Here is a 25,348-nt window from a genome sequence, read left to right as displayed (position 1 = left end):
GGGCTCAATTCTCTTTCAAACTATTGTTTATACACGCTTGTATAAACATGCTCTGCTCCTTAGAGTATTTGCTTCTAATCTTAAAACACATTTTCTCCCCCTAAAAGCAGAAATGAAACAAAAATATACTCCCGGTTGTTATCAATCCAATCTTATCAGCACTAAACAGAACCTGACTTCTGGAATCCACTCCCAGGAGAGGGTGCCCCGCCCCTGCCTGAGGATGCCCCGCCCCTGGCTTCTGCGCAGCCGCACTTGCAGTCGCCCTGGGCAGGCAGTGGAAGGTGGGGCCGTGCTGCCTCTGGTGCGCAGAGGCAGAGGCCGCCATTGACCACCGAATCGGCTTGGCTAGAACTCAAAGCCTTGTGCCTGGCGGTCAGTCCCTACCTCACCACGTTGACACAGACTGTGTGGCTTTCAGTGTACCTTTCCACGTATTTTCCTGTCCTGTCAGATGAGAAGAGGGAACAGTCTGAGAGAACCACGAAACTGCCAAACCCAGTGAGCCCGAATATTCCTTCAAGATTTCAAGAAAGCCGACCTTGAGGACGGCCACGGGGCCAACTGCAGTATGAACAAGTCGTTCTTGTAGTTGCACAGATGGCCATTGACAAAAACAGCCCTGCTTGGGTGACTCCTGAGCCCTGATACCCGAATGAGTATGATCAACCGGTGATGGACCTGGATCCGGCTGTGGGAGTGTCCTGATGAGCCCTGGGCCAGCGGAGGTAAGCCCCAGGCTGGCGGTCACTCCTGGGCACTGGATTTGAAGCTCAGGGCCTCCTTACCCCTGCCACCAGACATCCACTGCGTTTTCTCCCCCATTTGTACCATTCCTTCCAAGAGAGTTAACAGAGTTCCAGGTCCCTCTCATAAAAACGACTGGGAATCGTGTCCAGAGATGTAGGCTGGGCGGAGGCTGGACCTTGGATATAAGTGAGGCTGAGGATCTGAGATGCAGACCAGGCATGAGTCAACTGAGGTTTTCAAGCAAGATCAGCGTCAGTGCAGAGGTACAGCTGTCTCCGTTTGGAGATTGGGGAGAAAATCCCAACGTTTTAGTACAAAGGGAGCTTCCTATCCATACGGTGGAATATCTAGATATTAGGAAAGGAGAATCGAATCTGCTGTTCATTGTCCCAGTTTTCAAAACACTTGTGGTGACCATTTAGGACAGTCCACTGCAGACTTTGGTTTCCTGACTTCTTTATATCCTTAAAAATGACTGAGGACCCCAAAGAACTTCTGTTCATATGGGTTTTATATATCAGTATTTACTGTATTACAAATTAAAAGGGAGAAATCTGAAACTATCAATTTATTTATTTGTTTATTTTTATTTATTTATTTATTTATTTGAGATGGAGTTTTGCTCTTGTTGCCCAGGCCGGAGTGCAATGACGCGATCTCGGCTCGCTGCAACCTCTGCCTCCCAGGTTCAAGCAATTCTCCTGCCTCAGCCTCCCGAGTAGCTGGGATTACAGGCATCCACCACCACGCCTGGCTAATTTTTTGTATTTTTAGTACAGATGGGGTTTCACCATGTTGCTCAGGCTAGTCTTGTACTCCTGAACTCAGGTGATCCACCAGCCTCAGCCTCCCAAACAGGTGTGAGCTACTGCGCCCGGCCTTATTTAAAACAGTAATGAACCCCTTACATGTGAACATTCTTATGAAAAATAACTTTGTTTTCCAGAACAGAAGAGTAACATTATATTACATTTTTGCAAATTTCTTTAATATATTCTCTTATCTCAACATTCAGTCTGTTGTGATCAGCCATATAGACTCTAGAAAACTTCACCATCCACCCCAGGGTGAATGAGAGTGAAAAAGATAATGACACCTTGCCATTATTATGTAAATAGTTTTGGCTTGGCAGACTGCCTGACAGGGTCCCCACTTTGAGAACCTCTGGATTAGGAAGTTCAGAGGAGTGAGCCAACCACCACAACAAACCAAGTCAAGGTGCTTGAATTTGGCTCCTGCCTTGTAGCACACACTGGAGGTGAAGGTTTTTTGATGAATCATTCTTTTGATAATATTTTTGTAGGAAAACTTGAAGCAGTTTCATCAAGAATTATGTTTCCATGATATAAATGCTCCCTAAGTCTTCTCCTGGTGTAAGAATTTAGGATGAGAGGCTAATATTCAGTCTTTGGCTTCATAATGTTCTGATAAGGAAGGAGTAATTTATCCCACAAAAGTCACTGTTTCTTTATCTATTCATTTTTGGGGGCATTATAAATTCAATGAAGTGAAATTCTCCTGATTTCCCTCAACCTCCTTGATTGTTCTTTTTCAGTCTTCTTTACTGGCTTCACCTCTGCCTAAATGTCCAGAGGAGAGTAGGAAGGAGGAAATTCCATCCATGGTAGTTTGAATGGGCTATGCAAGGTCTCAAAGTATTACAAATAGCCATCTTTCCTGCTGGGTGATGGTCTGCTTTCTGGGTTGCAATGGGGAAGATTGATGACTTCTCAGTGCAGGAGAACTTGCAGTGTCCTGAGCCCTCTTCTGTATGCTGTCTCCCTAGATGATTTCATCCAATCCCATGGCTTTCAGTGTTTTTATCCTCAAAACACATTATCTACCACCATTGCTTCTAAATTGAGTTCTGGGCTGAAATTTTAACTGCCTACATGATGTCTCTACTTTTATATCCTGGAGACAACTCAAATTTAACAAAGCCAAAACTGAACTATCTTTCTCCTTAGTGTATATACTCAAATGTGTTTCTTCTTCATTTTTCCCAAGTTAGAAATTTGCATCATAGTCTTCTAAGTCGCTCAGACTATAATTCTGGAAGTCATTCTTGAGACCAACTCATCTTGACCTCTTATACTCTAGTCTGCAATCTAGTTCTGTTGATTTTAATTTCAAATTGTATCTCTACTACTTTAGCTTTTTTCATTACCTCAGTCCAACTTTACTATCATCTTGTGACTGGACTACCACCAGCATCCTTCCTAACTATTCTCCTTATATCCACATACACCATGTTCCCCCTCCAATCTGTCTCCAACAAATTTTTTTAAATCAGAAATACAAATACATCACTCTCCTTTCTATAGTTTTTCCCTGGCCTATCAATGTTCTTAGGATAAAGGTCAAAGTTCTTACCATAGTTCAAAGATACTGGCCCCAGTCTACTTCTCCAGCCTCTTCTTACACCTCTCTCCCCATCACTGTCTGTGAAACCACCCACAGGGGTTTTCATTCATTCAGTGGCCAATATTTATGTATTGAACATGCACATTGTGCCAGGCACTGAGGATACATACAGTGAGTGGTAAACAAGGCCAAGGATCCTATTCTTATGGAAATTATATTCTAGAGTAGGGAATTAGGTGACAAGCAATGATATCCATAAATGTCCAAGATAATTTCATATAGTTAAAGTGCTATGAAGAAAATAAAACAATGTGATAGAAAGCCAGTAGTAGGCTATTTTTAATTGGGTGGTCAGAGAAGACCATGCTCTGAAGCTGAGATCAGAGTGACAGGAAGGAGCCAGGTCAGCCATGTTAATATATGGGAACAGAGCATTCCAGGGTAGTGGTGACAACAAAGATAAAAACTCCAAGGCAGATACTGATTCATGAAATAGACCAGTGGGACTTGTCTTAGTATTAGTTTTCAATTGCTGCTGTAATAAATTACCACAAAATTTTGGCTTAAAACAACACAGATTTACTGTCTTTCATTTCTGGGTCGGAAGTCTGAAATGGTCTCACTGGACTAAAACCAAGGTATTCGTTTCTGGAGACTTTAGGGGAGAATCTGTTTCCTTGCCCTTTCTGGCTTCCAGAGGCTGCCCCCAATCATTGGCTCATGGCCCTCCATCTCCATCTTCAAAGCAAGCAGCGTGGGTTGATGCTCACACCACATCGCTTTGATGGCCTTGCTTCTATCATCATGTCTTCTCTGACTCTGACTCTTCTGCCTCCCTATTCAATTTTCAGAACCCTTCTAATTACATTGGACTGCCCAGATAGTCCAGGATAATCCCCCCATTTTAAGGTCAGTGATTAGTAACCTTGATTTCATCTGCAACCTCAATTCTTCTTAGCCATGTAAGATAACATATTCACAGTTTCCAGGGATTAGGATGTGGATATTTTGGTGGGGGAGGGGGGAAAGAGGCATTATTCTGCCTACCACAGGTAGAAAAGTATGAACAGAGATGATGTCAAAGAGGTGAGCTTGGACCAAGTTATGAAAGGCTTGTAGACCATATTAAGGAGTTTGAATTTTATTTCATCTAAAAGGAAAAGCTGTTGAAGGGTTTTAAGCAGGGTAGTTAAGTGATCTGAATTGCATTTTGAAAGGAACGTTCTGTTTTCCATATGGAACTGGATTTAAGAGGGAAAAAGTGGCAACAGGGATTCTAGTTAGGAAATGTGGGAACTTCTCTGGGCTTGATTAGTTGGATTAGGGTGGTAGCAATAAAGGTGGAGAGAAGGGAATGATTATAGGATGTATTTTGGAGATAGAAACTTGCTAATATCTTTATATGGATGTATAATAAGGGGAAGGGAAAAATGAAGGATAAGTACTTCATTTATTGAAATGGAGAACCTGGAAGATGACCAAATTTGAAGTGATAGAAATCAATTTTTTTCTCCCATTAACTGTGAAAGGCACCTTTGGTGTTCAAATGGAGATGTCAATATGGCAATTATATGCATAAGTCTGCATCTCAGAACTGGTTAGGTCCTTTGCTATTTTATTTCTTCTGTAGTTCATTGTTTACATATGATACTTGGCAGCCATTCATGAAATAATATAAAGTTCTATCAGGACCAGCTTGAACAGCTATTAAACATTTTGTCCTGAAAAACAATTTAGAATGATGCCAGAACAACTGGACATCCACATGCACAAAGATGAATGTAGACCTTACACCCATCACAAAACTTAACTGAAAATTGATCACAGACCTAAATGTAAAACACAAAACCATAAAACTCCTAGAAGATAACATAAGAGAAAATCTAGAAGACCTCATGTTCTGCAATGACTTTTTACTTCCAACACCAAAGTCTCAATTCCTGAAAGAAGGAATTAATCAGCTGTACTTTTTTAAAAATTAAGAATTCTGGGCCTGGTGCAGTGGCTCACGCCTGTAATCCCAGCACTTTGGGAGGCCATGGTGGGCGGATAATTTGAGGTCAGGAGTTCAAGACCAGCCTGGTCAATATGGTAAAACCCCACCTCTACTAAAAAATACAAAAATTAGCCAGGTGTGATGGTGCGCACCTGTAGTCCCAGCTACTCAGGAGGCCAAGGCAGGAGAATCGCTTTAACCCGGAAGGCAGAGGTTGTAGTGAGCCAAGATTGCATCACTGCACTGCAGCCTAGGCGACAGAGCGAGACTCTGTCTTGGAATGGAATGGAATGGAAGAGAATAGAATAATTTCTCCTCCGTGAAAGACACTGTCAGAATAAAGACAAGCCACAGACAAGAAAAAAATATTTGCAAAAGACATAACTGGTAAAGGACTGTTATCGAAATCCAAAATATATGAAGAACTTTTAAAACTCAGTAATGAGGAAATGACCAGATTGAAAAATGGGCCAAAGACGTTAACAGACACCTAGTCAAAAAAGATATACAGATGGCAAATAAACATATGAAAAGATGTTCCACATATGTTATCAGGGAAATGCAAATTAAAACAACAAGATGCCCCTATGTACCTATTAGAATGGGAAAAATTCACAGCACCAAATGCTGATGAGGATGTGGAGCAAGAGGAACTCTCATTCATTGTTGATGGCAATGCAAAATGATATAGCCACTGTGGAAGACAGTTTGGCAGTTTCTTACAAAAGTAAACATACTGTAACTATGTGATGCAGCACCCAGGCTCCTTGGTATTTATCCAGAGTAGTTGAAAATTTATGTCTATGCAAAACCCCACACACGGATGTTTATAGCAGCTTTATTAATATTTGCCAAAACTTGGAAGCAACTGAGATGTCCTTAAGTAATGAAATGGATATACTGTGGTACATCCAGATGATGGAATATTATTTACTGATAAAAAGAACTCTCAAGCCATGAAAAGATATGTAGGAAACTTAAATCCATGTTACTATAAGAAAGAAGTCAATCTGAAAAGGCTACATACTATAGAATTCCAACTATAGGACATTCTCAGAAAGGCAAAACTAAGAAGTCAGTAAAAAAAAAAAAAAATCAGTGTTTGCCAGGGGATAGGGAGGATAAGGATGAATAAGCAGGGCCCAGAGGATTTTTAGGGCAGCGAAACTACTCTGTATGATACTGTAATGGTGGATACATGTTATTAAACATTTGTCCAGACCCATTGAATGTACAATAGGAAGAATGAACCCTAAATGTAAACTGTGGCCTCTGGGGGATAATGATGTGTCAATGTAAATTCATCAGTTGTAGCAAATGTACTCCTGTGGTGGGGGATGCTGGTAACTAGGAAGGCTATGCAGGTGCAAGGGCAGGAAATACATAGGATGCTTCTGTATCTTCCTCTCAATTTTGCTATGAACCTAAAACTGCTCTTAAAAATGAAGTATTAAAAAGACAAACAAACAGTTCCCAACAAAATTCCCAATGAAATATTTTTGCAACAGATTTTCAGGTTAAAAGTTCCTAAGTCAGTTCAGTTTTGACACTGCCATGCTACATGCTGTTTTCAAAGGCTAGCATTCCCAAAGGCTAAGAAACAGCTGTTCTGAAGGTGCAGACTACATTATTTGTGTTTCCTGTTATTTATTAGTTGGATGACATTGGGAGACCACTTAACATCTGTGGACCTCAGTGTCCTTATTGAAAAACGGGGGTCGTTTACACTTATTTTGCCCACCGAACAGGATTGTTATAGTCAAGTGAAATAAAATATGTGGGAGCATTTTGAAAATTCCAAAGCACTATGAATATCAACACTATTATTGTCATTATGATTCCGTCTTAATACAACTCCTGTTACCTTGATGGAAAGATGAAAATACCCTGATTTGCTTTCCTCCCTTTTAAACTTGGTATCCTATTAAGAGTACTTACAGTAAGAGTAGATGGCATTAAATCTTATCACTTGTTCAGGAGCCAGCCTCTCTAATGTTTTTATTTGGATTCTGTTTGTACCAAAATGCATTATCTGTTCCCATTGTTCATTTACCTCTCATGGGAAGAAAACAAGTCGTTTGTGGACTCGGAATCCCTAGACATAAAATGTGCCCTTCTTTTGATTCAGAAATAGAGAATCTAAAAAACATGAAACTTGAGGTGTTTCTGTAAGGTGCTGTGGGATTTGAGGTGAAGAATTTGAATATAACCAATATTTTACCTAACAAAAAGTTGTAAATGTAAAAATGCCTTTGTGCTACAAGTAAACTTTCTAATTTATCTACATAATATACAGTAAATATACAAAGATTTTCATAAAGCTACACAGAATAATCCATTTCATTACTTTACAGCTATCCATTTGTAAATGCACATGTACATTAATACCATACTTGGTGTAGTTATTAGAGTACAGCGTATAGAGATAGAACAATCTTGGTACAACTTTGCCATCTGCAACTGTATAATGAACGTGCAAGTTCTGGTCCTAATTTTCTTATAGAATGTTGTGAGAAGTAAATAAGGTGAAAAAAATAACTTAGACCATAGTAAATTGTCAGTAAAGTTTATTGTTATCATTATGTCTATATTACATATTTTATTTATAATTATTATGTATTTAGTACTAATATAATTATATTGGTCATGTGATTTAATTGATTGACATATCAGTGTGTTATATTTTAATGTTAACTAGTAATGTTTATATATTATTATATGTTTTTAGTATATTTCTGCTATGGGTTGAATTATGTCCTCCCTGTCCATCACTACCACCAAATGTATATGTTGAAGTCATAAGGCTCAATACCTCAGAATGTGTTCTTATTTGGAGATATGGTCCTTACAGAGGACATCAAGTGACAGTTAGGTCATTAGGACAGACCTAATCCACTAGGACTGGTGTGTTTATGAAAGAGAAAAAATTGGAGAATGACCTGCACACAGGGAGAATGGCATGTGAAGATCAAGGCAGAGATTAGGACCATGCTTCTACAAACCAAGGAAGGTATAGCAAAGATTGTCAGCAAACTACCAGAAGTTAGGTAAGAGGCATGAACAGACTCTCCCTCACAGCCTGCAAAAGCTCCCAACCCTGCTAACACCTTGATCTTGGGATTCTCTTCTCCAGATGAGACAATAAATTTCTATCATGTAAGCCACTCAGTTTGTAGTACTTTGTTATGGAAAGTACCACATGTCCTAGAAAATTAGTGTACTTCCTCACTGGAAAATAGGCAAGAGTGGCCAGATAGATTTTATGGCACAACAACATAGGCAAGGATGCCAAGAGCATTCTTTGGTACTTTCTTTCATTGTCCACTACTGAAATCCTACTTTGTCCCACCAGGTCTGGTCCAAAATCCATTTCCACAACAAATCTTTCCCAGTCTTCTGGTCAGAAGCACTTGCTTCCTCTTTTGTGCTCACAACATAGACAAGAATATTTTCCTACCTCATTCTTTCCCCCTGCAATCCATTTTGCCATTGGAGCCAGATTAATCTTGCTTTAAAATTACCCTTATATATTAGATAATTTTTCACCCTGTCCCCCACCCATTCAATTCTAAGCATTTTGAGAACAACAAATTTCTTGTTTATTTGTGGTATGTCTATTCCATCCCCCACCAGCAAGTACACTGTAGTGCTTGCATGGAACATATGCTCAGCGAATGATAGAGAAATTGAACTGATTTTCATATCAGTGTTTCCTCATCTTCACTGTACTGAAAGAGAATGTTTCAGAGAAAGAGGAACTAAAATTAGTTGGATGAGCAGAGGTAAGTTCCCAAGAAATAATTTTTGATTGAGGTTTGTAAAAGGAGAGCTTGTGGGCAAAAAAGCAGCAACCTGGGAATACTAGGGAGTCCATGGCACAGAGCCAAGCACACTAATTGTATCCAGTTGAGGTAAGAAAGGGATTGGATTTATAGCCTCGAGCGCAATTCAAGGCCAGATTGGGAATCTTGGCTACCTTAGAGAGAAGGAAGCTTGTAAGGTTACAATGCCGAAAAAGATTAGGGCTGGAGGCTGGTTGGGTGTAGGGAAGAAGAAGAGGGGAATGATAAAAGGGGGAAGCAAACGATTGCTTTCATCTAGCTAATGGTCAGGCAGGAGGAACCAGGACTACGGCAGGAGTGAATTTGAGGCCAGGGTAGAAGTAGGTCAGTTGACAGCAATTTTCCAAACTAGCAGTTAGAACATGGATAAATGCAAATGAACATGTCTGAACAATAATAGAGACTATTTGAAACTAGAAGGGTTCAAGAAAATATACAATATGTGGTTGCTGTCATTGTAGAAATTATCGTTGGAGTAGGCCTGAGGTGATGGTCTTTTCTTTCTCCTAGTTTCTATCATCTTTTCCCCTTGTCTAGCTTGAATATTGAACTGAAATACATTTTTAATAGGTTTTATCTTAAGAGCAGGTGAATTGATTCTATATTTCTCTTTCTTAAAAAGTCAAATCATTGGTTTTCTGTAACCTTCAATGGATTTTTTTACCACTTAAAGTTTCCACCTTTGCTCCAAGAGTCTCTCCATAAGACCATTTAAATTTCCCTTTATTTCCCAAGGTAAAGAGAACTTCTACTTTGCTTGAGAACACCCTCTATCTGTCTTAATGACCTGAGAAATTTTACTCACTTCTTCTATTGTTCTTATAATGTCTAAATGAACAGGACTCTTGAAGACTTTTTTTTCCATTGGATACTTCCATCTAGCACAAGAATAGTCCTATGTCTAATCCCTGAAATTTAAATAAACTTTAGTATATTTTTATTTTCAGGCATCGCTAGTCTTTAGGGGTAGGAAAGTTAATTGATAGTAGGAAGAGTGTTGGTGAGCTACAAAGAAGTACAAGATACTGTCCCTGTCACTGAACCATTTTCTCAAACTAATTGTAAAGCAAGCTAACATAAGTGTGAATTATATAGCAATATAACTTGTCTCTAACATAATCTGTCTTCAAATGTGCAGAGTATGCTCATATTACACTTTACAAAATTTCCACTATGGCATACTAACTGGCTTTCACATGTGTTTTCTATGGGCGTGTACTGGAAGTGTGGCCTGTGTTTCCCCTATGTACTTCTAAAAGTCTGTCTTGGAGTAGTACTCCTTTAGTCTTCCAGGAACCAGTTTGCATGTTGTATTGACGTATTCTTAGGTTGATAGATATTTTTAAAATACAGCATTTGACTCTAGAGAGAAACGGAGCCTGTGTCGTGATCTGTAGCATAGTGGAAGTGTCAGAGGAGTTTAATAGAGAGGCAGCAGAGTATAGTAGTTAAGTATATGAACTTTGGTTAATCCCAAACCTGAGTTCAAATCCCGCTTTGCCACTTACTATCTATGTGACTTTGGACAAATTATTTAATCTTTTTATGCCTCAATTTCTTCTTTAGTGAAATTATTGCAATGGTAGCTACCTTACAGTTTTATGAGATTAAGTTAATTAATGTTTATAAAGTACTGGGGAAAATGCCTAGCTCATAGTAGGTACAAAATAAGTATTAAGTAAAAGTCTTCCCATAATTAGCAACAAAAATACTTTTGATGGAATTTCAGTTGTGTATTTCTTTGGATAAGTATTAAATGACTAAATTATCATTTGGATCCTTATTACAGAAATCTCTAAATCTTGTTTGGAGGCCTGATTGATTGGAGATTATGAAAATAACTAAACCTGTTAGTCTGAAAAGCCCTTAACATTCCCCGTGCCAGGCCCTTGTTGCCTGAGACGTTTCTGAGTAAAACTGGGAAAACTTAATGAAGGACAGTAGAGTGAGAGCATTTCATTTCTGCTTTTGTGACTCAGTGTGAATGAAGGCACCACATTGAACCTCCCCTGAAGTCATGTGCTGTTGTTGGTGTGTGGGCATTTCTGGTAGGGGAGTGGGTACAAGAAAAACAACTATTTCTGAAAAATACCAGACAATACAATACAGCACTACATGTTCAGTTATAAGGAAATCAATCAACAGGTTTGGGAAGCAAACTATGAATGCTTGTTTTGATGTTAAATTGCTGGTTCTAATCTGGTGTATTTTAGCAAAATCCCCCTATTCTCCTGAATTTAATGGAGCAGAGGAGCTGAGTGTTTGGAAATATGAAGCACCTGAAGCCATGAGAACCACAAAGGCTGAAGATTGCACCCGCTACCCACATCAGTCAAATAGCACTGATTCCATAGGTAGGGTTTCAGCTGCCTATGTAAATTCATTTCAGGTTACTTTCCTTAGCAAAGCTCAACTTAGTATACTCACTGTAGAACGTATTCTTTGTTCTTACAATGGTGAACCTCCTAAGAACACAGTAATACACAGTTGATCTCAGCTTTGATGTTTTGCCTCACTTATACTGCAACCTGATAAGTGCTTTCTTCTCTACAGCATTGTAAGAAAATAAGTATTATTTTGGGACTACCAAGATTAGTAACTGGCTTTATAAAAAGCTGTTTGGTACCTTTCTGAGTTCTTGATGTTTCTATTTCCAAATTAAAAATATAATTACATTTTGTGTGTGCCATCTTAGTTTCACAAACAATTCTGATTCTGTAATTTAAAATGTACTCTAAAAATATCTGAATCTGAGAGAATGATTTGCTATGTAGTGGCACCACTGAAAAGACTCATTCGATAAATCCCAAGTATAAGATGGCTTCCAAAAAGAATTTGAAAATCATTCCTAGTTATACTTCTTTACGTTTAATCAACATTGTATAGTTTTATAACAGCAAGTATCTTTTAGCTTTTTTTATTATTTAAAATCTCAAAGGCCAGGCGTAGTGGCTCAAGCCTGTAATCCCAGCACTTTGGGAGGCCAAGGCAGGTGGATTGCTTGAGGTCAGGAGTTCAAGATCAGCCTGGCCAACATGATGAAACCCCGTCTCTACTAAAATTACAAAAATTAGCTGGGCCTGGTGGTGGGTGCCTGTAATCCCAGCTACCTGGGAGGCTGAGGCAGGAAAATTGCTTGAACCAAGGAGGCAGAGGTTGCAGTGAGCCGAGATCACCCCACTGCACTGCAGCCTGGGCGACAGAGTGCGACTCAGTCTCAAAATAAATAAATAAAATTAAAATCTCAAAGATATACTAAATAGAGGAAATAGTACAATGAAGAACTTCATTTACCTTTCAACAATGATCAACTCATAGCTATTTTTGTTTTCTCTACTATTTACCTATATCCCCTCCACCTCCATATTATTTTAGTGCAAATCGCACATACTATATCATTTGATCTATGAATATTTCTATATGTATTGCTAAGATAGACACTACTCTTTTTAAGTGTTATCCCAATACCATCATTATACTCCTTCAACTTAACAGTCATTCCTTATATAGTAGTCTCCCCTTATCCTCAGGGGGATGTTCCATGACCCCGCACTGGATGCTTAAAACTTAGGATAGTACCAAACCCTATATATACTATGTTTTTTCTTATACATAACATAAAGTTTAATTTAAAACTTTGATAAAGTTTTAAATTAATTTAAAACTATGATAAAGTTTTAAATTAATTTAAAACTATGATAAAGTTTTAAATTAATTTAAAACTATGATAATTTAAAACTATGATAAAGTTTAATTTAAAAATGTACAGTAAGAGATTAAAAATAATAACTAATAAAATAGAACAATTATGATGATATACTGTAATAAAAGTTAGATGATTGTAGTTTCTCTCTCTCTTTTCTCAAAAAAATGCTGCACCAGGCAGTGTGGGAGGCCTAGGTGGGTGGATCACTTGAGGTCAGGAGTTCTGGACCAGCATGGCCAATATGGTGAAACCTCATCTCTACGAAAAATACAAGAATTAGCTGGGTGTGGTGGTGTGTGCCTGTAGTCCCAGCTGCTAGGGAGGCTGAGGCAGGAGAATCGCTTGAACCCAGGAGGCAGAGGTTGCAGTGAGCTGAGATCATGCCACTGCACTCCAGCCTGTGTGACAGAGTGAGATGCCATCTCAAAACAAAACAAAACAAAAAAACCAGCAGGTCTTTGTTCTGAAGCATTTTCCTTTGTCTGGGTACCACCGATCACATCCCCATTGTATCATTTATCATGTTCTTCTGTCCATTTCATTGGGAGTAAAATCTAGATTGAGCTGATTTAGGTTAGGATTTTTTTTTTTACAGGAATACTTCAAAGGTGTTGATATGGTTTAGCTATGTCCCCACCCAAATCTCATCTTGAATTATAGTTCCCATAATTCCCATGTGTCATGGGAGGGACCTGGTGGGAGGTAATTGAATCATGGGGGTGGTTACTCCATGCTGGTGTTCTCATGACAGTGAGTGAGTTCTCATGAGATTTGATGGTTTTATAAAGGGCTTTTCCCTCTTTGCTCAGCACTTCTCTCTCCTGCTGCCATGTGAAGAAGCATGTGTTTGCTTCCCCTTCCACCATGATTGTCAGTTTCCTGAAGTCTCCTCAGCCATGTGGAACTGTGAGTCAATTAAACCTCTTCCTTTATAAATTACCCAGTCTCAGGCAGTTCTTTATAGCAGCATGAGAACAGACTAATACAGGTAGTATGATTTATCTTTAATAGGAAATACATAATGTCTAGTTTCTCTCTTTTGGGATGTTAGTAGCCACTGATGATTATTGTCTTAGATTCATTGTTTCATTAGAAGTTGTAAAGAAGTAAAAATTTAATTCTGTTAATTCCCTCTTCAATTATTAGTTGGAATACTTCTATAAGAAAAGATTCCCTCATCAATTATTTTATTATCCTGAGGTACAATTTTTATGATATAGGCAGCATAAATATTAAACTATTTTCCTTCATTTACTACTCTTCATAATAAAGAATTTTTTTTAAATAATTCACTGGTTTAAAGAAATTTGATGTGTTACAGTGCATTACAGTTACTATCTTTATTGATATAATATTGTTTCATCTTTGACAAGTGGGGGATTATTCAGATTTGCTCCTGAGTTTACCTTTTGATAAAATTTAGTAGTTATTTTGAGCTGCTTGTGTAATAACATGGCCATCAACAATATGATTACTAAAATGGGCTGGGTGTGGTGGCTCATGCCTGTAATCCCAGCATTTTAGGAGGCCACGGCAGGCGGATTACCTGAGGTTAGGAGTTCGAGACCAGCCTGGCCAATATGGCGAAACCCTGTCTCTACTAAAAATGCAAAAATTAGCCAAGCATGATGGCACATGCCTGTAGTCTCAGCTACTAGGGAGGCTGAGGCAGGAGAATCACTTGAACTGGGGAGGCAAAGGTTGCAGTGAGCCGAGATCATGCCACTACACTCCAGCCTGGGTGCAATGGAGTAAGACTCTATCTCAAAAAAAAAAAAAGACTAAAATGATATATTTTTGTTTTATTACTATGCCCCACTAGGAATGTATAATAAAATCACTGTGTTATGGAGTCACATAGAATAGTTCCCCAAGGAGAGTTATGCCTTCAAGTGAATACAGAGTTAGGTTGTTTTATTGTACATCAAATTCCTAGGGACTATTTTTTAATTTTTTATAATTATGTAAAAATATGTACATACACCAAATAAGGTATATTCAGATATCTCAACCTTCTATTTCTGTACCTTCCATCTATTTTCTCTCATATATGTAACTAAATTTTAAAGTGATTTTTCTTCCACTAAAAAATCAGCTTTAGTGATATAAAATTTACAAACAATACAACTGACCAGTTTTATGGGTATGACTTGATGAGATTTGAAAAATGTGACATCACTACATGTTACACCATATGCAAACACCATTATGCCCATGATAGAACATTTTCTTCACCCTAAAAAGTTACCTTATGTCTTTTTGCAGCTATTCTTCTTCTGACCCTGGTCCATGGCGACTACTGTTGTGGTTTCTTATAGTTTGCCTTTATGGGATTTTATATAAATATATTCATAGAGTATGTAGTATTTTATGTCTGGCTTCTTTCACTTAGCACAATCAGGTAGTGTAAGTGCATCAACCTCTTTCTTTATCAAAAAATTTTGGCTAGTCTAGGTCCTTAGCATTTCTCTATAAATTGTAAAATCATCTGTCTATTTCTACAAAAAAAAGCTTTTTTAAATTTTGATTCTGAATTTTGATCAGAATTGTGTTAATTCTATAAAGCAATTCTGGAAGAATTGACATTTTACGTGATTCTTTGAATCCGTGAACATAGTACGTTTCTCCATTTGTATAGGTATTCTTTAATTTCTTTTGGGAATATTTTATAATTTTCAGTTTACATGACTTGTACATATTTTGTTGAATTCTGTAATATTTCATATTTTTGATACTATTGTAAAAGATGCTTTTTAAATTTTATATTCCAAATGTTGTTACTAGTATATATAAATACAATAGATTTTAATATATTAATCTTATATTTTACAACCTTGCTATATTCACTTATTAATTCTAGTAGCTTTTTTTCTCTAGATTCATTAGAATTTTCATTTTTATTATTGATACATAATAGATGTACATATATTAGGGGTACATATGATAATTTGACATATTCATATAATCAAATCAGGGTAATTGTGGTATCTATCACTTTAAATATTTATCTTTTCTTCCTGCTAGGAACATTTGAATTATTCTTTTCTAGCTATTTTGAAATGTACAACAGATTAATGATAGCTATAGTCACCCTACTGATTTAGCAAACACCAAGTCTTGACAATCATATTGTCTGTGAATAAAGATACTTCGATATCTTTCTTTTCAGTCTCTGCTTTTTATCTCTTTTTTTCTCTCTTATGCCACTGGCTAGGACCTCCAGTACAATGTTGAATAGAAGTGGTGAGAGCAGGAGTCCCTGTCTTATTCCTGATCTTAGGAGTAAAGCAATCAGTCTTTCACTATTAATTATTACGGTGATGCCTGTAGGTGTTTCATAATTGCTCTTTAATGAGGTAGAGGGGTTTTCCCTCTATTCCTAATTTACTGAGAGTCTTTGTCATGAATGGGATTGAATATTGAATGTAGGCCAGGTGTGATGGCTCATGCCTGTAATTCCAGCACTTTGGGAGGCCGAGGTGGGTGGATCACTTGAGGTCAGGAGTTCGAGACCAGCCTGGGCAACATGGTGAAACCCTGTCTCTACTAAAAATACAAAATTTAGCTGGGTGTGGTGGTACACGCCTATAGTCCCAGCTACTCAGAAGGCTGAGGCACGAGAATCACTTGAACTCAGGAGGCAGAGGCTACAGTGAGCTGAGACTGTGCCACTGCACTCCAGCCTGGATGACAGAGTGAGACCATGTCTAAAAAACAAAAAAAAAAAGAGAAGAAAAGAAAAAAAAATTGGATGTGGAATTTAATATGAATCCAATTGTTAAATTGTCAAACTGGACTGTCAAATTTTGTCAAATACTTTACATGAACCTACTGAGATGCTCATATGGCTTTCCTTTTTAACATTTTAATATAATGAGTTAAACTAATCTTTTAATGCTAAAGTAACCTTAAATCCCTGGGATGAAATTCATGTGGTAGTGATGTATTATTCCTTTTATGTATTGCTGGATTTAATTTGATAAAATTTTGTTAAAGATGTTTGTGGCTGTGTTCATAGGGAAATCATCATATAATTTCCTTTTCGTATATGTTTTTTCCTGGTTTTCCTTTCTGGTAAAGCAGATATCACAAAAAATATTGAAAAGTTTTATATCTTCTTTTTTCTGGATGTTTGTTTTGAGTTGGCAATATTTTTTAATGTTCGGTAGAATTCCCGGGCGTTTCCAAGATGGCCAAATAGGAACAGCTCCAGTCTATGGCTCCCAGCATGAGCGACACAGAAGACGGGTGATTTCTGCATTTCCAACTGAGGTACTGAGTTCATCTCACTGGGGCTTGTTGGACAGTGGGTGCAGAACAATGGGTGCAGCACACCGAGCATGAGCCGAAGCAGGGCAAGGCATCACCTCACCTGGGAAGTGTAAGGGGTCAGGGAATTCCTAGCCAAGCAAAGCTGTGACAGATGGCACCTGGAAAATCAGGTCACTCCCACCCTAATACTGTGCTTTTCCAGTGGTCTTAGCAAACGGCACACCAGGAGATTATATCCCATGCCTGGCTCGGAGGGTCCCACACCCACGGAGCCTCGCTCATTGGTAGCACAGCAGTCTGAGATTGAACTGCAAGGCAGCAGCAAGGCTGGGGGAGGGGCGCCCCCATTGCTGAGGCTTGAGTAGGTAAACAAAGTGGCCAGAAGCTCGAACTGAGTGGAGCCCACCACAGCTCAAGGAGGCCTGCCTGCCTCTATAGACTCCACCTCTGTGGGCAGGGCATAGCCAAACAAAAGACAGCAGAAACCTCTGCAGACTTAAATGTCCCTGTCTGACTGCTTTGAAGAGAGTACTGGTTCTCCCAGCACGGAGTTTGAGATCTGAGAACAGACAGACTGCCTCCTCAAGTTGGTCTCTGATCCCTGAGTAGCCTAACTGGGAGGGACCCCCCCCAATAGGGGCAGACCGACACCTCACATGGTTGGGTACCCCTCTGAGACGAAACTTCCAGAGGAATGATCAGACAGCAACATTTGCTGTTCAGCAATATTCGCTGTTCTGCAGCCTCTGCTGCTGATACCGAGGCAAACAGAATCTGGGGTGGACCTCCAGCAAACTCCAACAGACCTGCAGCTGAGGGTCCTGACCGTTAGAGGGAAAACTAACAAACAGAAAGGACATCCACACCAAAACCCCATCTGTACGTCACCATCATCAAAGACCAAAGGTAGTTAAAACCACAAAGATGGGGAAAAAACAGAGCAGAAAAACTGAAAATTCTAAAAATCAGAGCTCCTCTCCTCCTCCAAAGGAATGCAGCTCCTCACCAGCAATGGAACAAAGCTGGACAGAGAATGACTTTGACAAGTTGAGAGAAGAAGGCTTCAGATGATCAAACTTCTCCAAGCTAAAGGAGGAAGTTCAAACCCATCGCAAAGAAGTTAAAAACCTTGAAAAAGATTAGACGAATGGCTAACTAGAATGACCAATGTGGAGAAGTCCTTAAATGACCTGATGGAGCTGAAAACCAAGGCACGAGAACTACGTGATGAATGCACAAGCTTCAGTAGCCGATTCAATCAACTGGAAGAAAGGGTATCAGTGATTGAAGATCAAATGAATGAAATGAAGAGAGAAAAGAAGTTTAGAAAAAAAAAAGAATAAAAAGAAATGATCAAAGCCTCCAAGAAATATAGGACTATGTAAAAAGACCAAATCTATGTCTGACTGGTATACCTGAAAGTGACGGGGAGAATGGAACCAAGTTGGAAAACACTCTGCAGGATATTATCCAGGAGAACTTCCCCAACCTAGCAAGGCAGGCCAACATTCAAATTCAGGAAATACAACACCACAAAGATATTCCTCGAGAAGAGCAACTCCAAGACACATAATTGTCAGATTCACCAAAGTTGAAATGAGGAAAAAACATTAAGGGCAGCAAGAGAGAAAGGTTGGGTTACCCACAAAGGGAAGCCCATCAGACTAACAGCTGATCTCTCAGCAGAAACTCTACAAGCCAGAAGAGAGTGGGGTCCAGTATTCAACATTCTTAAAGAAAAGAATTTTCAACCCAGAATTTCATATCCAGCCAAACTAAGCTTCATAAGTGAAGGAGAAATAAAATCCTTTACAGACAAGCAAATGCTGAGAGATTTTTTCACCACCAGGCCTGCCCTAAAAGAGCTCGTGAAGGAAGCACTAAACATGGAAAGGAACAACTGGTACCAGCCACTGCAAAAACATGCCAAATTGTAAAGACCATCGATGCTATGAAGAAACTGTATCAACTAACAAGCAAAATAACCAGCTAACATCATAATGACAGGATCAAATTCACACATAACAATATTAACCTTAAATGTAAATGGACTAAATGCTCCAATTAAAAGACATAGACTGGCAAATTGGATAAAGAGTCAAGACCCATCAGTGTGCTGTATTCAGGAAACCCATCTCACGTGCAGAGACACACATAGGCTCAAAATAAAGGGATGGAGGAAGATCTACCAAGCAAATGGAAAACAAAAAAAGGCAGGGGTTGCAATCCTAGTCTCTGATAAAACAGACTTGAAACCAACAAAGATCAAAAGAGACAAAGAAGGTCATTACATAATGGTAAAGGGATCAATTCAACAAGGAGAGCTAACTATCCTAAATATATATGCACCCAATACAGGAGCACCCAGATTCATAAAGCAAGTCCTTAGAGACCTGGAAAGAGACTTAGACTGCCACACAACAATAATGGAGACTTTCACACCCCACTGTCAACATTAGACAGATCAACGAGACAGAAAGTTAACAAGGATATCCAGGAACTGAACTCAGCTCTGCACCAAGTGGACCTAATAGACATCTACAGAACTCTCCACCCCAAATCAGCAGAGTATACATTCTTCTCAGCACCACACTGCACTTATTCCAAAATTGACCACATAGTTGGAAGTAAAGCACTCCTCAGCAAATGTAAAAGAACAGAAATTATAACAAACTGTCTCTCAGAACAAGTGCAATCAAACTAGAACTCAGGATTAAGAAACTCACTCAAAACCGCTCAACTACATGGAAACTGAACAACCTGCTCCTGAATGACTACTGGGTACATAATGAAATGAAGGCAGAAATAAAGATGTTCTTTGAAACCAACGAGAACAAAGACACAATATACCAGAATCTCTGGGACACATTTAAAGCAGTATGTAGAGGGAAATTTATAGCACTAAATGCCCATAATAGAAAGCAGGAAAGATCTAAAATTGACACCCTAACATCACAATTAAAAGAACTAGAGAAGCAAGAGCAAACACATTCAAAAGCTAGTAGAAGGCAAGAAATAACTAAGATCAGAGCAGAACTGAAGGAGATAGACAAAGAAACCCTTCAAAAAATCAATGAATCCAGGTGCTGGTTTTTTGAAAAGATCAACAAAATTGGTAGACCACTAGCAAGACTAATAAAAGAATAAAAGAGAGAAGAATCAAATAGATGCAATAAAAAATGATAAAGGGGATAACACCACTGATCCCACAGAAATACAAACTACCATCAGAGAATACTATAAACACCTCTACGCAAATAAACTAGAAAATGTAGAAGAAATGGATAAATTCCTTGACACATACACCCTCCCAAGACTAAACTAGGAAGAAGTTGAATCTCTGAATAGACCAATAACCGGCCCTGAAATTGAGGCAATAATTAATAGCTTACCAACCAAAAAAAGTCCAGGACCAGACAGATTCACAGCCGAATTCTACCAGAAGTACAAAGAGGAGCTGGTACCATTCCTTCTGAAACTATTCCAATCAATAGAAAAAGAGGGACTCCTCCATAACTCATTTTATGAGGCCAGCATCATCCCGATACCAAAGCCTGGCAGAGACACAACAAAAAAAGAGAATTTTAGACCAATAGCCCTGATGAACATCGATGCAAAAATCCTCAATAAAATACTGGCAAACCGAATCCAGCAGCACTTCAAAAAGCTTACCTACAATGATCAAGTGGGCTTCATCCCTGGGATGCAAGGCTGGTTCAACATATGCAAATCAATAAACGTAATCCAGCATATAAACAGAATCAAAGACAAAAACCACATAATTATCTCAATAGATGCAGAAAAGGCCTTCGACAAAATTCAACAACCCTTCATGCTAAAAACTCTTAATAAATTCGGTATTAATCGGAGGTATCTCAAAATAATAAGAGTTATTCATGACAAACCCACAGCCAATATCATACTGAATGGGCAAAAACTGGAAGCATTCCATTTGAAAACTGGCACAAGACAGGGATGCCCTCTCTCACCACTCCTATTCAACATAGTGTTGGAAGTTCTGGCCAGGGCAATCAAGCAAGAGAAAGAAATAAAGGGTATTCAATTAGGAAAAGAGGAAGTCAAATTGTCCCTGTTTGCAGATGACATGATTGTATATCTAGAAAGCCCCATCGTCTCAGCCCAAAATCTCCTTAAGCTGATAAGCAACTTCAGAAAGTCTCAGGATACAAAATCAATGTGCAAAAATCACAAGCATTCTTATACACCAATTACAGACAGACAGAAAGCCAAATCATGAGTGAACTCCCATTCACAGTTGCTTCAAAGAGAATAAAATACCTAGGAATCCAACTTACAAGGGATGTGAAGGACCTCTTCAAGGAGAACTACAAACCACTGCTCAACAAAATAAAAGAGGATACAAACAAATGGAAGAACATTCCATGCTCATGGATAGGAAGAATCAATATCGTGAAAATGGCCATACTGCTCAAGGTAATTTATAGATTCAATGCCATCCCCATCAAGCTACCAATGACTTTCTTCACAGAATTGGAAAAAACTACTTTAAAGTTCATATGGAACCAAAAATGGGCCCTCATTGCCAAGACAATCCTAAGCCAAAAGAACAAAGCTGGAGGCATCACACTACCTGACTTCAAACTATACTACAAGGCTACAGTAATCAAAACAGCATGGCACTGTTACCAAATAGAGATACAGACCAATGGAACAGAACAGAGCCCTCAGAAATAATACCACACATCTACAACTATCTGATCTTTGACAAACCTGGCAAAAACAAGAAATGGGGAAAGGATTCCCTATTTAACAAATGGTGCTAGGAAAACTGGCTAGCCATATGTAGAAAGCTGAAACTGGATCCCTTCCTTACACCTTATACAAAAATTGATTCAAGATGGATTAAAGACTTAAATGTTAGACCTAAAACCATAAAAACCCTTAAAAACCTAGGCAATACCATTCAGGACATAGGCATGGGCAAGGACTTCATGTCTAAAACACCAAAAGCAATGGCAACAAAAGCCAGAATTGACAAATGGGATCTAATTAAACCAAAGAGCTTCTGCACAGCAAAAGAAACTACCATCAGAGTGAAAAGGCAACCTACAGAATGGGAGAAAATTTTTGCGATCTACTCATCTGACAAAGGGCTAATATCCAGAATCACAAAGAACTCAAACAAACTTACAAGAAAAAACAAACAACCCCATCAACAAGTGGGCAAAGGATATGAACAGACACTTCTCAAAAGAAGACATTTATGCAGCCAACAGACACATGAAAAAATGCTCATCATCACTGGCCATCAGAGAAATGCAAATCAAAACCACAATGAGATACCATCTCACATCAGTTAGAATGGTGATCATTAAAAAGTCAGGAAACAACAGGTGCTGGAGAGGATGTGGAGAAATAGGAACACTTTTACACTGTTGGTGGGACTGTAAACTCGGTCAACTATTGTGGAAGTCAGTGTGGCAATTCCTCAGGGATCTCGAACTAGAAATACCATTTGACCCAGCCATCCCATTACTGGGTATATACCCAAAGGATTGTAAAACATGCTGCTATAAAGACACATGCACACGTATGTTTATTGCGGCACTATTCACAATAGCAAAGACTTGGAACCAACCCAAATGTCCAACAATCATAGACTGGATTAAGAAAATGTGGCACATATACACCATGGAATACTATGCAGCCATAAAAAATGATGAGTTCATGTCCTTTGTAGGGACATGGATGAAGCTGGAAACCATCATTCTCAGCAAACTATTCCAAGGAAAAAATACCAAACACCACATGTTCTCACTCATAGGTGGGAATTGAACAATGAGAACACTTGGAAACAGGAAGGTGAACGTCACACACCGGGGCCTGTCGTGGGGTCGGGGGAGGGGGAGGGATAGCATTAGGAGATATACCTAATGTAAATGATGAGTTAATGAGTGCAGCACACCAACATGGCACATGTATACATATGTAACAAACCTGCACGTTGTGCACATGTACCCTAGAACTTAAAGTATAATAAAAATATAAATATATATAAAAAAATAAAAAATAAAATATTTCTGAGGTCTAAACAGAAGACCATATAATCCCATAGTAGATTTGATCTTTGCTCTGAGGGTCTTTTTAGATTTGAGAATTTTGGAAAGATTGGGAATAAGAAACAGATATTTTTAACCCAAGAATTTCTGGCTACTTGATATTTTCTATAAACTTTAAAATGGAAAAAAAAATGTTCAGTAGAATTCACTTATGAAACTATCTGGACCTAGGGGTTTCTATGTTGGAAGGATTTTACCTGTCAATATAATGTGGTTAATAAATATAGGGCTAATTAGGTTATCGATTGCTTCCTTAGTGAGCTAGTTTTTGTCTGACAAGGAATTTTTCCATTTCATCTAAGCTATCAAATCTGTTAAAACCTGTTACATGAAATTATTCCTGATATTCATTTTTTTTTTTTTTTGAGATGGAGTTTCTCTCTTGTAACCAGGCTGGAGTGCAATGACACGATCTCAGCTCACTGCAGTTTTCGTCTTCTGGGTTCAAGCAATTCTCCTTCCTCAGCCCCCTAAGTAGCTGGTGGTGCCCACCACCATGCCCAGGTAATATTTGTATTTTTAGTAGAGACAAGATTTCACCATGTTGGCCAGGCTGGTCTCGAACTCCTGACCTCAGGCAATCTGCCCACCTCAGCCTCCCAAAGTGGTGGGATTACAGGCGTGAACCACTGCGCCTAGCCTATTCCTGATATTCTTTTATTATGACTTAAATGTTTGTATGATCTGTAATGATGTCCTATTTACTCTTTCATTCATTACATTCATATTTACGTCTTCTCTCTTTTATTCTTATCATCTGGAAAATAGTCAATTTTATTGATTTTCACAAAAGAACCAACGTTTGATTTCATTTATTTGTCACTCTTTGTTTGTTTGTTTGTTTTTGTAGAGGCAGAATCACACTATGTTGCCCAGGCTGTTCCTGTAATGACCTCAAGTGAGCCTCCCATCTTGTCCTCCCGAAGTGTTGAGATTACAGGAATGAGCTAACATTGCATGGCCCAATCTTGTTTTTCTAGTTTTAATTTATTTCTGCTCATTGTTATTTTTCATTCTTCTGCTTATTTTGTATTGAATTTTCTCTTCTTTTTCTAGTTTTGTAAGGTGAAAGTTTAGATCATTGATTTGAGACTTTTCTTTTTATCAATTATAAGCATTTAATGTTCTAAAGTTCCTTATAAGTACATCTGTATACCACAAATTGGTAAGTCGTATTTTCCGTTTCATTTGGTTAAATATTTTTAACTTTCCATTGAGGTTTCTTCTTAGAAGAAACACTTCTTAGAAGTGTTTTGTTCAATTTACAAATATGTGATGGTTTGCCAAATTGTTTTTTGTTATTGATTTGTAATTTAATTCAGTTGTAGTTAGAGAACATGTTTGGTATGATTTCAATCCATTTAAATACACTGCTTGCTTGTTTTATAGCTCAGAATACGTTCTATCTTGGTGCCTGATCCATGTACACTTACCAAAAACGTGTGTCCTGCTGTTTTTGAAAGCAGTATTCTCCGAAGTCAGTTAGGTCAGATTGGTTAACTGTGTTTTTCAAGTGTTTTATCTCCTTACTAATTTTGGTCTTGTTCAGTAAATTACTGAAAGACAAGTGTTTAAATCTCCAACTCTAATTGTGGACTTATATATTTATCCTTTCAGTTCTATGTATTTTGAAGCTTGGTTATTAGGTGCATATACATTTAGGATAAAGTCCTCTTGATCAACTGATTTTATATATATATAATTACATATATATCTAAAAACTGATTATATATCTTATATATAATTATATGTAGTATATAATCCGTTAATAGATATTATATATAATTATATATAATCAGTTTATATATATAATCAATGTGTGTGTATATATGTGTGTGTATATGTGTGTGTGTGTGTGTATACACACACACATATGTGAGTGTGCGTGAGAGAGAGAGAGAGAGGGAGACGGGGCCTTGCTATGTTGCTCCAGCTGGTCTCAAACCCCTGGGCCCAAGCGATCCTCCCACCTCAACCTCCCAAGTAGCTGAGACTATGGACATATGCCACTGCACCCAACTAATCTTTATATTATTGTAAATATCCTTTATTCTTGGGAAATATTCCCTGTTCTGAAGTCTACTTTGTCTGGTAGCCACTCCAGAATTCTTTTGATTTAGGCTTGCAGAAAATATTTTTCCCATATTTTGACTTTTATACTATAGGTATCTTTCTGTTTAAAATTGTGTGTGTGTGGTGGCGGGATAAAATCTGATAAATGCATTTATGTAGTAAGATGATACAAAAGAGTGTTATTCATGAGATAGTCAAAGACTCTCAAGTGAAATAACACTGTAGCTGGATTTTAAAGGATGAG

At 38.3% G+C, this 25,348-nt stretch overlaps 1 long non-coding RNA gene across 2 annotated transcripts; it reads left to right on the top strand.

Moving 5' to 3' along the window:
- Window positions 1-257: 257 nt before the first annotated feature.
- On the top strand, window positions 258-24,597 carry LOC134808652 (uncharacterized). 2 transcript variants are annotated; one of them, XR_010152028.1, is made up of 6 exons: window positions 260-728; window positions 11,166-11,306; window positions 13,468-13,564; window positions 16,828-16,930; window positions 23,400-23,535; window positions 23,882-24,597. It is a non-coding gene; the product is annotated as an uncharacterized LOC134808652 (long non-coding RNA). The 2 variants fall into 2 exon arrangements; XR_010152027.1 differs by lacking the exons at window positions 11,166-11,306; window positions 13,468-13,564 and having other exon boundaries at window positions 258-728; window positions 23,882-24,423.
- Window positions 24,598-25,348: the final 751 nt, after the last annotated feature.

The sequence above is a fragment of the Pan troglodytes genome, chromosome 17 (assembly GCF_028858775.2).
Source record: "Pan troglodytes isolate AG18354 chromosome 17, NHGRI_mPanTro3-v2.0_pri, whole genome shotgun sequence".
In the NCBI taxonomy this organism is placed as follows: domain Eukaryota; kingdom Metazoa; phylum Chordata; class Mammalia; order Primates; family Hominidae; genus Pan; species Pan troglodytes.
Note: the sequence above shows the minus strand (reverse complement) of the source record. Positions and strands in the feature narration are given on the sequence as shown.